General features: G+C 35.2%; 3 long non-coding RNA genes across 3 annotated transcripts in view; 1 reads left to right on the top strand and 2 right to left on the bottom strand.

Moving 5' to 3' along the window:
- LOC309659056 overlaps nucleotides 1–15,127 on the top strand; it is a 351,488-nt gene that overhangs the window by 223,393 nt on the left and 112,968 nt on the right. The window lies entirely within an intron of this gene.
- LOC309659069 overlaps nucleotides 1–15,127 on the bottom strand; it is a 506,096-nt gene that overhangs the window by 111,711 nt on the left and 379,258 nt on the right. The gene's annotated exons all lie outside the window — the stretch shown is intronic.
- The window catches only part of LOC309659062, a 34,989-nt gene that overhangs the window by 10,292 nt on the left and 9,570 nt on the right, over nucleotides 1–15,127 (bottom strand). The window lies entirely within an intron of this gene.

Here is a 15,127-nt window from a genome sequence, read left to right on the forward strand (position 1 = left end):
GGTTCTACTGAATGCAAGCACCACTGATTTTCAAAGCCAGACATTCTGAAGGCTTATCAGATATCTAATTTACAAATATGTTCCCTCATTCCATAAGTTGCCTTTTATGTTGTTAATGATTTTCTTCACTGTGTAGAAGCATTTTATTTTGATACAATCCCACTTGTTTATCTTCGCTGTGTTGACTTTTCTTTGGTGTGAAATACTAAAATCATTGCAAAGGAGAATGTCACAGAACTTACCCTCATGTTTTCTTTGAGGGGTTTTATTTATGGCTTCTTGTTTTACATTCAAACCTTTAATCCATGTTGAGTTGATTTTCATATGTGGGATAAGATAGGAGACTGGTTTCATTCTCTGCACGTTGTTATCTAGTTTTTCCAGCACCACTTAATAAAGAGACTATCATTTTCCTATTATATATTTTGGCTCCTTTATCTAAAATTAATTAAACATATTTGCATGGGTTTATTTCTGGGCTCTTTATTCTGTTCCATTGTTCTATATGTCTGTTTTTTGTCAATACCAAGCTCTTTTGATTACTATTGCTTTGTAATACAGTTTGAAATCAGGAAATGTGATGCCTCCAGCTTTGTTCTTCATTCTCAGGATTGCTTTTGGTATTCAGGGTTCTTTGTATTTCACATTAATTTTAAAATTAGTATTTTTTTTCTGTGAAAAATGACTTTGGAATTTTGATAGACATTGTATTTAATCTGTAGGTCACTTTGGGTAGTATGGACTTCTTAACAATATTAATTCTTTCAATCCCTGAACACAAGACACCTTTCCATTTATATGTATCTTCTTCAATGTCTTTCATCAATGTTTTGTAGTTTTCAATATATAGATCTTTAACCTCCTTGGTTAAATTTATTTCTAAGGATTTTATTTCTTGAAGCTATTAAGGGGATTGTTTTCACAATTTCGTTTTTTGGATAGTTTATTTTTAGTGAATAGAAACACCTGATTTTTGTAAGTTGATTTTGTATCCTGCACCTTTACTGAATTCATTTATTAGTTCTAACAGGTTTTTGGTGGAATCTAGTTTTCTATGTAAAAGACCATGTCATATGCAAACAGAGAGTTTTGCTTTTTCCTTTCCAATTTGAGTGCCTTTTGTTTCTTTCTTACCTGTATGCTTGACTAAGACTTCCAGTACTATGTTGATTAAAAGTTGTAAGAGTGGGCATCCTTGTCTTGTTCCTGATTATTAAAAAAAAATAGCATTCATCTTTTCACTGTTGTGTATGATGTTAACTGTAGGATTATCATATATGTCCTTTATTATGTTGAGTTATGTTCCCTCTGTACTCACTTTAAGAGTTTTTGTAATAAAAGCCTGTTGAAGTTTTGTCAAAAGTTTTTTTCTGCATTTAGTCAGGTGATATTATTTTCCTTCATTTTGTTAAAGTGTGTGTCACTACTATTGATTTGTGGATGGTGAACCATCTTTACATCCCTGAAATAAACCCCACTTGATCATGGTGTATGATCCTTTTAATTTATTATTTGGTTTGCTAATATCTTGTTGTGGATTTTTACATCAATGTCCATCTGGAATATTGGCCTGTAATTTGTGTCTTGTATTATCCTCATCTGGTTTTGGTATCAGTTTAATGCTGGTCTCATAAAATGAGTTTGGAAGTGTTCCCACCTATTCTATTTTTTTTTTTGAAGAGTGTGAGAAGGATTGGTATCAGTTCTTTAAATATTCAGTAACACTCACTAGTGAGGCCATCTGGTCATGGACTTTTCTTTGTTGGGAGGTTTTTGATTACTGATTCAGTCTGTTTACTCATTATTGGTCTGTTCAAATTTTCTATTTCTTCATCATTCAGTCTCAATAGGTTGTACATTTCTAGGAATTACCCAGTTCTTCTAGGCTGTCCAACCTTGAGGCAAGTAATTGTTCATAGTGGTCTCTTAGGAACATTTGTATTTCTGTGGTTATATTTATAATGTCTCCTCTTTGATTTACAGTTTTACTTACTTGAGTCTTCTCTATTTTTTCCTGATAAATCTAGCTAAAGATTTGCCTTTTGTAATTATCTTAAAAAAAAAAAAAACAAAAAACCCAACTCTCAGTTTTGTTAATCTTTTCTATTGATTTTCTTGTATCCATTTCATTTCTCGTTTTGCTCTGATCTTTATTATTTCCTCCTTCTTACTTTGGGCTTAGAATGTTCTTCTCTTTCTAGTTCTTAAACAACAAGTTAGGTTGTTTATTTGAGATCTTTCTTTTTTTCTTTCCTCTTAGAAATACTTTTGCTACATCACATAATTTTTGGTATGTTGTGTTTCCATTTTCATTTGTCTAAAGATATTTTTAGATTTCTCCTCTTTTTTTTCTTCAGCCCATTAGTTGTTCAGGAACATGTTGTTTAATATCCACATTGTGTAAATGTTCTGGTTACCGTTTTGTATTTCATTTCTAGTTTCATACCATGAACATGTGGCCAGAAAAGATGCCTGATATGATTTCAATGTTCTTAAATTTGCTGACTTGTTTTGTGGACTAACATATCATCCTGCTCCATATATGCTTAAGAAATTTTGTTTTCTGCTGCTATTGGATGGAATATTCTGTATATGTTTTTTAGATTTATTTGGTCCAAAGTATAGTGACAATTTAGACCAGTATAAACAATTAAGTCCAGTATTTCCTTATTGATTTTTTTGTCTGAGTGATCTATCCATTGTTGAAATTGTGGTATTGAAGTCCCCTACTATTACTATTTTGCTGTTTATTTCTTTCTTCAGAACTCTTAAAGATAATTTTATATATTTATGTGTCTGGATGTTGTGTGCAGAAGTATTTACAACTGTTATATCCTCTTCATGAATTTACCCCTTTATCATTAACTAATTACTTTCTCTGTCTCTTAATACATTCTTGGTTTGTTTTTTTTTTTCTGATATAAGTATAGCCTACCCATGATTTCTTTTAATTTCCACTTGCATGGAATATATTTTTCTATTCCTTCACTTTTTTTTTTTTTTTTTTTTGCAGAACACAACCATTTTTATTGAAGTATAGTTGACTTACGATATTGTGTTGGTTTTAGGTGGACAACATAGTGATTCAGTGTTTTTGAAAGTTGTATTCCATTATAGGTTATTACAAGATAATGGGAACAATTCCCTGTGCTATATAGTAAATTCTTGCTGCTTATCTATTTTATATATAGAGTTTGTATCTGTTAATCCCATACTCCTAATTTGTCCTTCCCCTGTTCCTTCTCTCCTTTGGTAACCACAAGTGTGTTTTCTAGGTCTCTTAGTCTCTTTCTGTTTCATATATACATTCATTTGTATTATTTTTTAGATTCCACATGTAAGTAATATTATACAGTATTTGTCTTTCTCTGCCTGACTTATTTCACTAAGCATAATATTCTCTAGGTCCATCCATGTTGCTGCAAATGGCAGTATTCCACTCTTCTCTGTGGCTGAGTAATATTCCATTGTATACATATACCTCATCTTGTTTTTTTCCAGATCAAATCCTCTTTATTATAATTATTATAATTTTTTCTTTCTCTATCATAATTCTTGATTACACTTACAACATTTTCATTGCTCGGCTCAGAAGGATCTGTGTGTTTTTCTTGTTTAACATCAGTAACTAAACAGCAAGACTTTGGACAAACATTTAAGACAAATTCCTGTCATAAAACCCAAGAAATATCAATCTCCCTTTTCAAATTTCAACTAAATATTATTCTGAAAGTGGTCCTACATAACACTGTTTTTTTTTAACTTATTATTTTATATTGAACTATAGTTGATAAACAATGTTGCATTAGTTTAGGGTGTACAGCCAAGTAATTCAGTTATACATGTATCTATTCTTTTCCAAATTCTTTCATCTAGATTGTTACATAATACTGAGCAGAGTTCCTTATGCTATACAGTAGATCCTTGTTTGGTTATCCATTTTAAATACAGCAGTGTGTACATGTGAATCCCAAACTCCCTAACTATCCCTCCCCCCAAACTTCCCCCTTGGTAGCTATAAATTAGTTCTCTAAGTGTGTAAGTCTGTTTTATAAATAAATTCATTTGTATTTTTTTTTAGAATCCGCATATAAGCAATATCATACAGTATTTCTCTTTCTCTGTTGGACTTACTTCACTCAGTATGACAATCTCTAGGTCCATCCATGTTGCTGCAAATGGCATTATTTTGTTCTTTTTTATGGCTAGTAGTCCACTGTATATATGTACCACATCTTCTTTATCCATTCTTCTGTCAGTGGACATTTAGGTTGCTTCCATCTCTTGGCTATTTTAAACAGCTCTGCAATGAACATTGGGGTGCAAGTATCCTTTCAAATCATGTTTTTCTTTGGGTATATGCCCAGGAGTGGGATTGCAGCATCATATGATAGCTCTCTTTTTAGTATCTAAAGGAATCTCCATACTGTTTTCCATAGTGGCTGCACCAACTTACATTCCCACCAACAGTGCAAGAGGGTTCCCCTTTCTCCACACCCTCTCCAGCATTTATTGTTTGTGGACAATTTGATGATAGCCATTCTGACTGGTGTGAGGTGATATCTCAGTGTAGTTTTGATTTGCATTTCTCTGATAATTAGCAATGTTGAACATCTTTTCATGAACTTCTTGGCCATCTGTATGTCTTCTTTGAAGAAATGTCTATTTAAGCCTTCTGCCCGTTTTTGTATTGGGTTGTTTGTTTTGATGATATTAAGCCACATGAGTTGTTTGTAAATTTTGGAGGCTAATCCCTTGTCAGTCAAATCATTTGCAAATATTTTGTCCTGTTCTGTTCATTGTCTTTTTGCTTTGTTTATGATTTCCTTTACTGTGCAAAAGCTTTTGAGTTTAATTAAGTCCCATTTGTTTATTTTTATTTCCATTATTCTGGGAGACAGATTGAAAAAGATATTGCTATGATTTATGTCCGAGTGTGTTCTGCCTATATTTTCCTCTAAGAGGTTTATAGTGTCTGGTCTCACCTTTAGGTCCTTAATCCATTTTGAGTTTATTTTTGTGTATAGTGTTAAAGAACGTTCTAATTTCATTTTTTTACATGTAACTGTCAAGTTTTCCCAGCACCGTTTATTGAAGATGCTGTCTTTTCTCCATTGTATAGTCTTGCCTTCTTTGCCATAGATTAGTTGATCATAGATGCATGGGTTTATTTCTGGTTTTTCTGCCCTGTTCCATTGATCTATATTTCTATTTTTGTGCCACTAGCATACTGTTTTGATGACTATAGCTTTGTAATATAGTCTGCAGACAGGGTGTCTGATCCTTCTAGCTCCATTTTTCTTTCTGAAGATTGCTTTGGCTCTTCAGGGTCTCTTGTGTCTCCATACAAATTTTAAGATATTTTTTTCTAGTTCTGTGAGAAGTGCCATTGGTAATTTGATAGGGATTGTATTGAATCTGTAGATTGACTCGGGTAGTATAGTCATTTTGACAATATTGATTCTTCCAATCCAAGAAGATGGTATATCTTTCCATCTGTTTGTGTCATCTTTGATTTCTTTCATCAGCATTTTATAGTTTTTGGAGTACAGTTCTTTTGTCTCCTAAGGTAGGTTATTCGTATATATTTTATTCTTTTTGATGTGATGGTAAATGGAATTGTTTCTTTAATTTCTCTTTCTGATCTTTTGTTGTTAGTGTATAGAAATGCAACAGATTTCTGTGTATTAATTTTGTAACCTACAATTTTACCAAATACATTGATGAGCTCTAGTAGTCTTCTGGTAGTGTCTTTAGGATTCTCTATGTATAGTATCATGTCATCTGCATACAGTGACAATTTTACTTCTTTTCCAATTTGTATTCCTTTTATTTCTTTTTCTTCTCTGATTGCCATGGTTAGGACTTCAACAACTATGTTGAATAAAAGTGGAGAGAGTGGACATCCTTGTCTTGTTCCTGATTTTAGAGGAAATGCTTTTAGTTTTCATCATTGAGTTTGATGTTAGCTGTAGGTTTGTCATATATGACCTTTATTATGTTGAGGTATGTTCCCTCTATGCCCACTTTCTGGAAAATTTTTGTCATAAATGGGTGTTGAATTTTGTCAAAAGCTTTTTTTTCTTCTGTTGAGATGACCGTATGGTTTTTATTCTTCAATTTTTTGATGTGGTGTATCACACTGATTGACATGTGGATATTGAAAAATTCTTGCATCCCTGGGATAAATTCCACTCCATCATGGTGTATGATACTTTTAATGTATTGTTGGATTTGGATTGCTAGTATTTTGTGAAGATTTTTGAATGTATGTTCATCAGTGATATTGGCCTGTAATTTTCTTTTTTTGTGGTATCTTTGTTTGGTTTTGGTATCAGAGTGATGGTGGCCTCATAGAATGAGTTTGGGAGTTTTCCTTCCTCTGAAATTTATTGGAACAGTTTCAGAAGGATAGGTGTTAGCTCTTCTCTAAATGTTTGATAGAATTCGCCTGTGAAGCCATTTGGTCCTTACATTTGTTTGTTGGGAATTTTAAAATCACAGTTTCAATTGCATTACTTATGATTCATTTGTTCATATTTTCTATTTCTTCCAGGTTCAGTCGTGGGAAATTTTACGTTTCTAAGAATTTGTCCATTTCTTCCAGGTTGTCCATTTTATTGGCTTACAGCTGCTTGTAGAAGTCTCTTACGATCCTTTGTATTTCTGTGGTGTCAGTTGTAACTTCTCCTTTTTCATTTCTAATTTTATTGATTTGAGTCCTCTCCCTTTTCTTCTTGATGAGTCTGGCTAAAGGTTTATCAATTTTGTTTATCTTGTCAAAGAACCAGCCTTTAGTTTCATTAATGTTTGCTATTGTTTTCTTCCTCTCTATTTCATTTGTTTCTGCTGTGATCTTTATAAATTGTTTCCTTCTACTAACTTTGGGTTTTGTTTGTTTTTCTTTCTGTAGTTGCTTTAGGTGTAAGGTTAGGTTTTTTATTTGAGATTTTCTTGTCTCCTGAGGTAAGAATTTATTGCTATAAACTTCCCTCTTAGAATTGCTTTTGCTACATCCCATAGGTTTTTGGTCATTGTGCTTTTGTTTCCATTTGTCTCTAGGTGTTTTTTGATTTCCTCTTTGATTTCTCCCATGATCCATTGCTTGTTTAGTAGCATACCATATAGCCTCCATGTGTGTGTGTTTTTTACCGTTTTTTTCTTGTAGTTCATTCTAATCTATGGTGTAGTGGTCAGAAAAGATGCTTGATATGATTTCAGTTTTCTCAAATTTACCGAGGCTTGCTTTGTGGCCCAGTATGTGGTCAATCCTGGAGAATATTCCATGTGCACGTGAGAAGAATGTGTATTCTGCTGCTTTTGGATGGAATGTTCTATATGTATCAATTAAGTCCATCTGGTGTAATGTGTCATTTAAGGCCTGTATTTCCTTATTGATTTTCTGTCTGGATGATCTGTCCATTGATGAAAGTGGGGTGTTAAAGTTCCCCACTATTATTGTGTTATTGTTGATTTCTCCCTTTATGGCTGTTAGTATCTGCCTTATATACTGAGGTGCTCCTATGTTGGGTGCATATATATTTACAATTGTTATATCTTCTTTTTGGATTGATCCCTTCATGATTATGTAGTGTCCTTCTTTGTCTCTTATAACAGTCTTTATTTTAAAGTCTATTTTGTCTGATATGTGTGTTGCTACTTTAGCTTTCTTTTTATTTCCATTTGCATGGAATACCTTCTTCCATACCCTTACTTTCAGTCTGTATGTGTCCCTAGGTCTGAAGTGGGTCTCTTGTAGACAGCATATATATGGGTCTTGTTTTTGTGTCTATTCAGCCAGTCTATGTCTTTTGGCTGGAGCATTTAATCACTTTACATTTAAGGTAATTATCAATATGTATGTTCTTATTGTCATTTTTTAGTTGTTTTGGGTTTGTTTTTATAGGTCTTTTTTCTTCGCTTCCTCTCTTGTTCTCTTCTCTTGTGGTTTGATGACCATCTTTAGTGTTGTATTTGGTCTGCTTTTTCTTTTTGTGTGTGTGTATCTATTGTAGTTCTTCGGTTTGCTGTTCCCATGAGGTTTTGATATAGCAGTCTGTATATGTCCAGTGTTGTTTTAAGTTGCTGGTCTCTTTCCTGACTAGAGAAGTTCCTTTAGCATTTGTTGCAAAGCTGGTCTGGTGGTGCTGAATTGTCTTAGCTTTTGTTTGTTTGTGAAGCTTTTGATTTTTCTGTCAAAACTGAATGAAAGCCTTGCTGGGTTGAGTATTCTTGGTTGTAGTTTCTTCCCTTTCATCACTTTAAATATATTGTGCCACTCCCTTCTGGCCTGAAGAGATTCAGCTGAGAAATCAGCTGATAACCTTTTAGGAGTTCCCTTCTATGTTGTCATTTTTCCCTTGTTGCTTTTAATTATTGTTGTGTTTAATTTTTTTCAGTTTGATTATTATGTGTCTCAGCATATTCCTCCTTGTGTTTATCCTGTATGGGACTTCTGTGCTTCCTAGATTTGGGTGACTGTTTCTTTCCCATGTTAGGGAAGTTTTCAACAATTATCTCTTCAACTATTTTCTCAGGTCCTTTCTCTCTTCTCCTTCTGAGACCCCTATAATGTGCTTGTTGGTGCATTTAATGTTGTCCTGAGGTCTCTTAGACTGTCCTCATTTCTTTTCATTATTTTTTCTTTATTCTGTTCCATGGCAGTAATGTCCACCATTCTGTCTTCCAGGTCACTTATCTGTTCTTCTGCTTCAGTTATTCTACTATTGATTCCTTCTAGTGTATTTTTTCATTTCAGTTGTTGTATTGTTCATCTGTGTTTGTTTGTTCTTTAGTTCTTCTAAATCTTTCATAAACATTTCTTGCACCTTCACAATCCTTGCCTCCATTCTTTTTCCAAGATCCTGGATCATCTTTACTATCATTATTCTGAATTCTTTTTCTGGAAGGTTGCCTATCTCTACTTCACTTAGTTGTTTTTCTTGCATTTTATCTTGTTCCTTCATCTGGGATATATTCCTTTGCTGTTTCATTTTGTCTAACTTTCTGTGATTGTGGTTTCCATTCTGCAGGCTGCAGGATTGTAGTTCTTCTTGCTTCTGCTGTCTGCCCTCTGGTGGATGAAGCTATCTATGAGGCTTTTGCAAGCTTCTTGATAGGAGGGACTGGTGGTGGGTGGAGCTGGGTCTTGTCCATCTTGTGGGCAGGGCCATGTTCAGTAAAACTTTAATCTGCTTGTCCATTGATGGGTGGGGTTGTGTTCCCACCCTGGTAGTAGTTTGACCTGAGGTGACCCAGCACAGGAGCCTACAGGCTGTTTGATGGGGTTAATGATGGCCTCCAGGAGGGCTTATGCCAGTGAGTACTTCCCAGTACTGCTGCTACCAGTGTCTTTGTCCCCACAGTGAACCACAGCCAACCCCTGCCTCTGTAGGAGACCCTCCAGTAGTAGCAAGTAGGTCTGGCCCAGTCTCTTAGTGAGGTCACTGCATTTTTCCCCTGGGTCCTGGTGCACATGAGACTTTGTATGCACCCTCCAAGAGTAGAGTTTCTGTTTCCCCCAGTCCTGTGGAAATCCTGAGATCAAAGCCCTCTGGCCTTCAAGGACAGATTCTCTGGGACTCTTCCTCCCATTGCCAGACACCCAGGCTGGGAAGCCTGATGGGTGGGACTTAGAACTTTCACTCCTGTAGGATAACTTCTGTGGTATAATTGTTTTCCAGTTTGTGTGTCACCCACCTGGCTGGTATGGAATTTGATTTTGTTGTGATTGTGCCATCTTGTTGTGGCTTCTTCTTTGTATTTGGATGTAGGATATCTTTTTTTGGGTAGGTCTCAGCATTTTTTGGTCAATGGTTGTTCAGCAGATAGTTGTGATTTTGGTGTTTTCATAGGAAGGGGGTGAGCTCATGTCCTTCTACTCCTCCATTCCTTCACTTTCAATTTCTGTGTCTTTAAGCTAAGGTGAATCTCTTATAGGCAGAATATAGTTGATAATCCATTCAGCCACTCTATGTCTTTTGAGTGGAGAATTTAGTTTATTTATATTTAAAGTAATTATTGACAGGTATAGATTTACTATTACCATTTGTTAATTTTTCCCTGGATGTTTTCTACTTCTATTCTTCCTCCCTTGCTCTATTCCTTTGTGATTTGATGATTTTTGAAGTGTTATGCTTTAATTCCTTTATTTTTATCTTCTAGTTATCTAATATAGATTTTTGCTTTGTGGTTACTATGAAACTTAAAATAGTCTATTTTAAGTTGATAACAGTTTAACTTTGAATACTACAAAAGTGCTACAGTTTTACACCTTCCTCCCATATTTTGTTTTTATCACATTTACATCTTTTTATATTGTATAATCATTAACAAATTATTGAAGTTATAGTTATTTTTTATACTTTTGTCTTTTAACCTTTTACTAGAGTTATAAGTGATATAGCCACCATCATTGCAATTTTTGAATTTCTGAATCTAACTATATCTTTACCAGTGAGTTTTCTACTTTCATATATTTTCATGTTAAGAATTAGTGTCCTTTAATTTCTGCTTGAAGAACTCCCGTTAACATTACTTGCAAGGCTGGTCTATTGGTGATGAACTCTTTCAGCTTTTGTCTGTCTGGAAAACTCTTTATCTCTCCTTCAAGTCTTAAAGGTTACCTTTGTTGGGTAGAGTATTCTTGGTTGGTCACTTTTTGTTTCAACACTTTGGATTTATCATTCCACTCCCTTCTGTCCTGCCAAGTTTTTGCTGAAAAATCCTCCTTCCCTTGTATGTAACAAATTGTTTTTCTCTTGCTGCTTCTAAGATTCTGTGTCTTTAATTTTTTTAATTTATTTTTATTTATTTATTTTTTTAACATCTTTATTGGAGTATAATTGCTTTACAATGGTGTGTTAGTTTTTGCTTTATAACAAAGTGAATAGAGAGGTTGTGTCTTTAACTTTTGACAATTTTAATTATGTCTTCATGTGGGCCTTATTGGATTCATCTTAGGTGGGCCTTTATGTACTTCCTGTATTGGATGTCTGTTTTTTGTTTTTGCTTTTTTCTCCAGGTTAGGGAAGTTTTCAGCCATTAGTTCTTTGAATAATTTTCTGTCCCATTATCTCTCTCCTCCTCCTCCTAGGAACCCTATAGTGTGCATATTGGTCTTGTTTGTGGTATGCCATATGCCCTATATGCTGTCTTCACTCTTTTTCATTCTTTTTTCTTTCCCTCTTCTGACTGGATGACCTCTACTGCCCTGTTTTGAGTTAAATGATCTTTCCTTCCTCTTGATCTAGTCTGTTGTTGAATCCACTATTGGATTTTTCAGTTCAGTTATATTCTTCAGCTCTGTGATTTCTTTGGTTTCTTTTATATTTTCTATCTCTGTTGAAATTTTCACTTTGTTCATTCATTTTTTTGTCTGACCATGGTGAGCATCTTTATGACCATTAATTTGAACTCTCTTCATGTAAATCACTTAATCTCCAATTCATTAAGGTTAGTTCCTATAGATTTATTTTGTGCCTTATGTTCCCCAGTTCCTTCATTTTCCTTGACTCTCTGTGTTGGTTTCTGTGCATTAGATAAGGCAGCCACCATTCCCAGTCTTAACAGACTGATATCTTATAGGATATGAAACTTGTTAGTTAACCCAGTTCAAACTCCTAGGTGTTTCTCAAACCTTTTTGATTTGCCAAGCCTCTGTCCTTCTTAGTGGCTCCCAGTAGTTGAAGTGTGCCAAGATCTGTCAGTATCCTAAAGGGGAGGGTTGCAATCAGCACCTAGATGCAGACTGATTAGAACTTGAATCATTAAGTTTGGAAACTGTATAATTAAGCCCTTTCTAAGGAGAAACTGGGGTATGGGAGTTTTGCCTGCTACTTCCGTGCTAGTTCCTGGTGTATAGCTATGCGGGGTACTGCATACCTGTTAACAACTGCTTTTTTGTTTGATAATGCCCTGTGAGACTTGTGAATGTAAGCCTCATTGCCTTTCAGAGCTAGGTGATTTTGAATTTTGAGCTTTTATTGGCAACTGTAAAGGTTGGAGTGCTAGATGTGTAGACAAGCTTCTTCCAGGGAAACACTGGTAGCTTGGTTTTATTGTTCATGTGAGCCAGAGAGAGAAGGCAGAGGAAGTGCCCAACAGCTCTCTAGGACTCTAGGGAGAATTGCAGTCAGCCTGTGGAAGCCGGACTCTCAGGCAGCAACTTATAAAGCATGCAGTCAAACCCTTTCCTGGAAAAAATGGGGGATGGGCATTTTTGTCTTTTCCCTCTGACCTGAGCTCAAGTGAGAGAGCCATGGTGAGTACTCATGTATCCATTAAGAGCTGCTTCTGTGGGACTCAGGATATAAGCCTTGTTGGCTTTTAGAGCCTGGTGTTTTGGGATCCCACTTCTCTGGTGGAAGTCTTAAAAGTTGGGGTACGTGATGTGTGGTCCAAGCCTTTCACTCCTCTGGGATAAACTGGGAGTTAGAGTGTCCCTCCTGATTTCATGGTATTGTGCCAGGGTTAGGGTTTATTGTAAGAGTGTGTCTCAGTCTTTCCCACCCATTTCAATGTGGATATTTTCTCATTTGCCCAGTGTGGGGGAGATACTCAGCTAGTTTCTGGGCTTTCTCTCAGAAGGAATTGCTCTGTTTATACTTGTATATTTGGTGTGTCCATGGGAAGAGGGAAGTTCAGAAGCCTCCTTTGTATCCATCTGGTCCTTCCATTAGTATTCTTATTTGTTTATTACTTGATGTTGATTAGTTGTAGTGATGGAATGTTTGTAAATAAACCTACTTTCATATATTTAAGTGACTAACAACTTATGGCACATAGTTTATACAGCCAACTGTGTGCTGGACATTGGAGATAGGGAAATATGAAACAAGGTCCTTGACCTCAAGTAATTATTGGGAGCTATATACATAGATTTGCAATACATTATAATTAATGTTACAGTAGAACAGTGCCTAAGAATGCACAAAGATGATGTTCCTAACTGTGACAAGGGGTAGGAGGCACCACAGAAATCTTTACGGAGAAAATAACATTTGACCTCACTTGGGAAATGCACTCGGTGAACTCTAAGGAATTGTAGACAACATAGTGAGTGCAAAGCATAGAACTGAAAAAAGGATGGAACACATAGAGAACAGAAATATGTCAAGACTGGAGCATTGCATGTGTATTGGAGAGTGATGGGGAATGGACAGAAAAGGTAAGAGTCCTATAATGATGTCTATGTTGTACTGAAGAGTTCCTACTTTAGCACATAGGCAATGTGGGATTATGAAAGTACTTTAACCTTGTGGCAATGCCACCCTTTTCTAGCCCCAGTTCAATAAAAGCAGTAGTCTTTCCTGATTGCCATGTCAATTCTCAGATGCTATCAAGAGAGCAAATTCACTTTTCTCCATGTATCCTCTTTTAAGAGTCAGTCCTTGTTGAAATAACAGGAAATAGAGGAGGCAAAGCAAGCTCTAATTGTCTCAATGATTTACACTGAACTAGGACAGGATGAGTGGCAGAAGCAAACCTATAGTGCTGCACACCTTCTCAAACATGTATGCTTCAATGTACATTTTTATAGGAAACCAAAAAATAATAATTATCTCTTTTGACTCCACCCATGTTTCCTTATAATGCTTCCCACTCATAAAATAATCTTTAAAATCAATTTCAGGCATACTGGTATGTTAGTGAGAATAGTCATTTTAGGGAAGGCAATGTTATCCATGTAAAACAAATAAATAATACCAGTTGCTACTTGTGTTTATGATTTACACAGAAAGGGAAAGGATGAAGATAGGTAGAAGCAGGCATTAGCTTCGGAACAATATACAGAAGGGTCAAGAAAAAAAAAATTGATGAAGGGACTTGTATGGAAGAGAAAGACACCAAATTTCTCAGACATAGGTAAAAACTAGGTAAAGAATATTAATAAAATTTGGTGTTTAAATGTTAATATTTTCTGAATAAGTGGTAATTTATTTCTTATTTGGAAAATTTAGAAAGTATTTTATAGCATCATAAAAATCACTTATCTTACCATCTATAGAAAACCTTGTGAATACTTGATAAATTTCTCCTTAAATCTTTTTTCTAATTCCCTATTTTAAAACGTGTTTTCTATATTTGAGATGATTTTTTAAAATTGTAAACCATGTACATTTATGAGAGCAGGTCTCTCTTTTTTTCAGTTCTTGCTTATCAATGGGAATGTCTAAAGCCATGGAAGTGACCTTGGCCAAACACTGAGAATGAAGCTTCTGGAATGTTCACATAGTCACTGATGAGGGTGTTTTTCTGTATATCTGAAGCAGTGAACCAGGATGTACAAGGCTCTCAGCATTGTTGAAATTATACATAAAGATTCATAATAGGCAACTGGTGCCTGGTTTGGTGTCCACACATAGCCATGCGACCAGCTCTCTTTTAAAAACTCTGCACTCTAAGAACCAAGTGGGCCTCCCCAGTGGAATGATTTGCAACTGAAGGGAAAAGTGAATCCATGTAAACCATGCAAAGAAGAAGCTTGTGCCTAGCCTCTCAAACGTTCACCTAATGTGTATATTTATTATGAACTGAATTGTGCATCCCCACAGTTCATATGTTGAAGTCCTAACCCTCGATACCCCAGAATGTGACTGTATTTGGAGACAGAGCCTTTAAAGGTGTCATTAACATTAAATTAGGTTATAAGAATGGACCCTAATCCAATAAGACCAATGTAAGAACATAAGAAGTAGAATAGACACCAGGGATATGTGCACACAGAGAAAAAGCCACATGAAGACATCCAGAGAATACAGCCATTGGCAAGGCAAGGAGAGAGATTTCAGGAAAAACAAATTTTGCCTGCACTTTGATCTTGGACTTCCTACTTCCAGAACTGTGAGAAAATACATTTCTATTGTTTAAGTCACCTAGTCTATGATGTTTTGTTTTGGCAGCCATAGAAACATAATACAATATTATTCTTTTTTTTTAATATTTATAATTTCTTTTTTTTTTTTTACAATATTATTCTTGCTATTGCTTCATTGTATCCTTTGTAATGAACTTTACATGACTATAACTTGTTGTTGAGCTGCCTGAGTCCTTAAAGTGAGTCACTTAAACTAGTGGGAGTGATGGGATCCTGAGTAGTATATTTTCCACTTTTTTTGTAATAAGC

This window comes from Balaenoptera physalus (assembly GCF_965194825.1).
Source record: "Balaenoptera physalus genome assembly, chromosome: 3".
Lineage (NCBI taxonomy): Eukaryota > Metazoa > Chordata > Mammalia > Artiodactyla > Balaenopteridae > Balaenoptera > Balaenoptera physalus.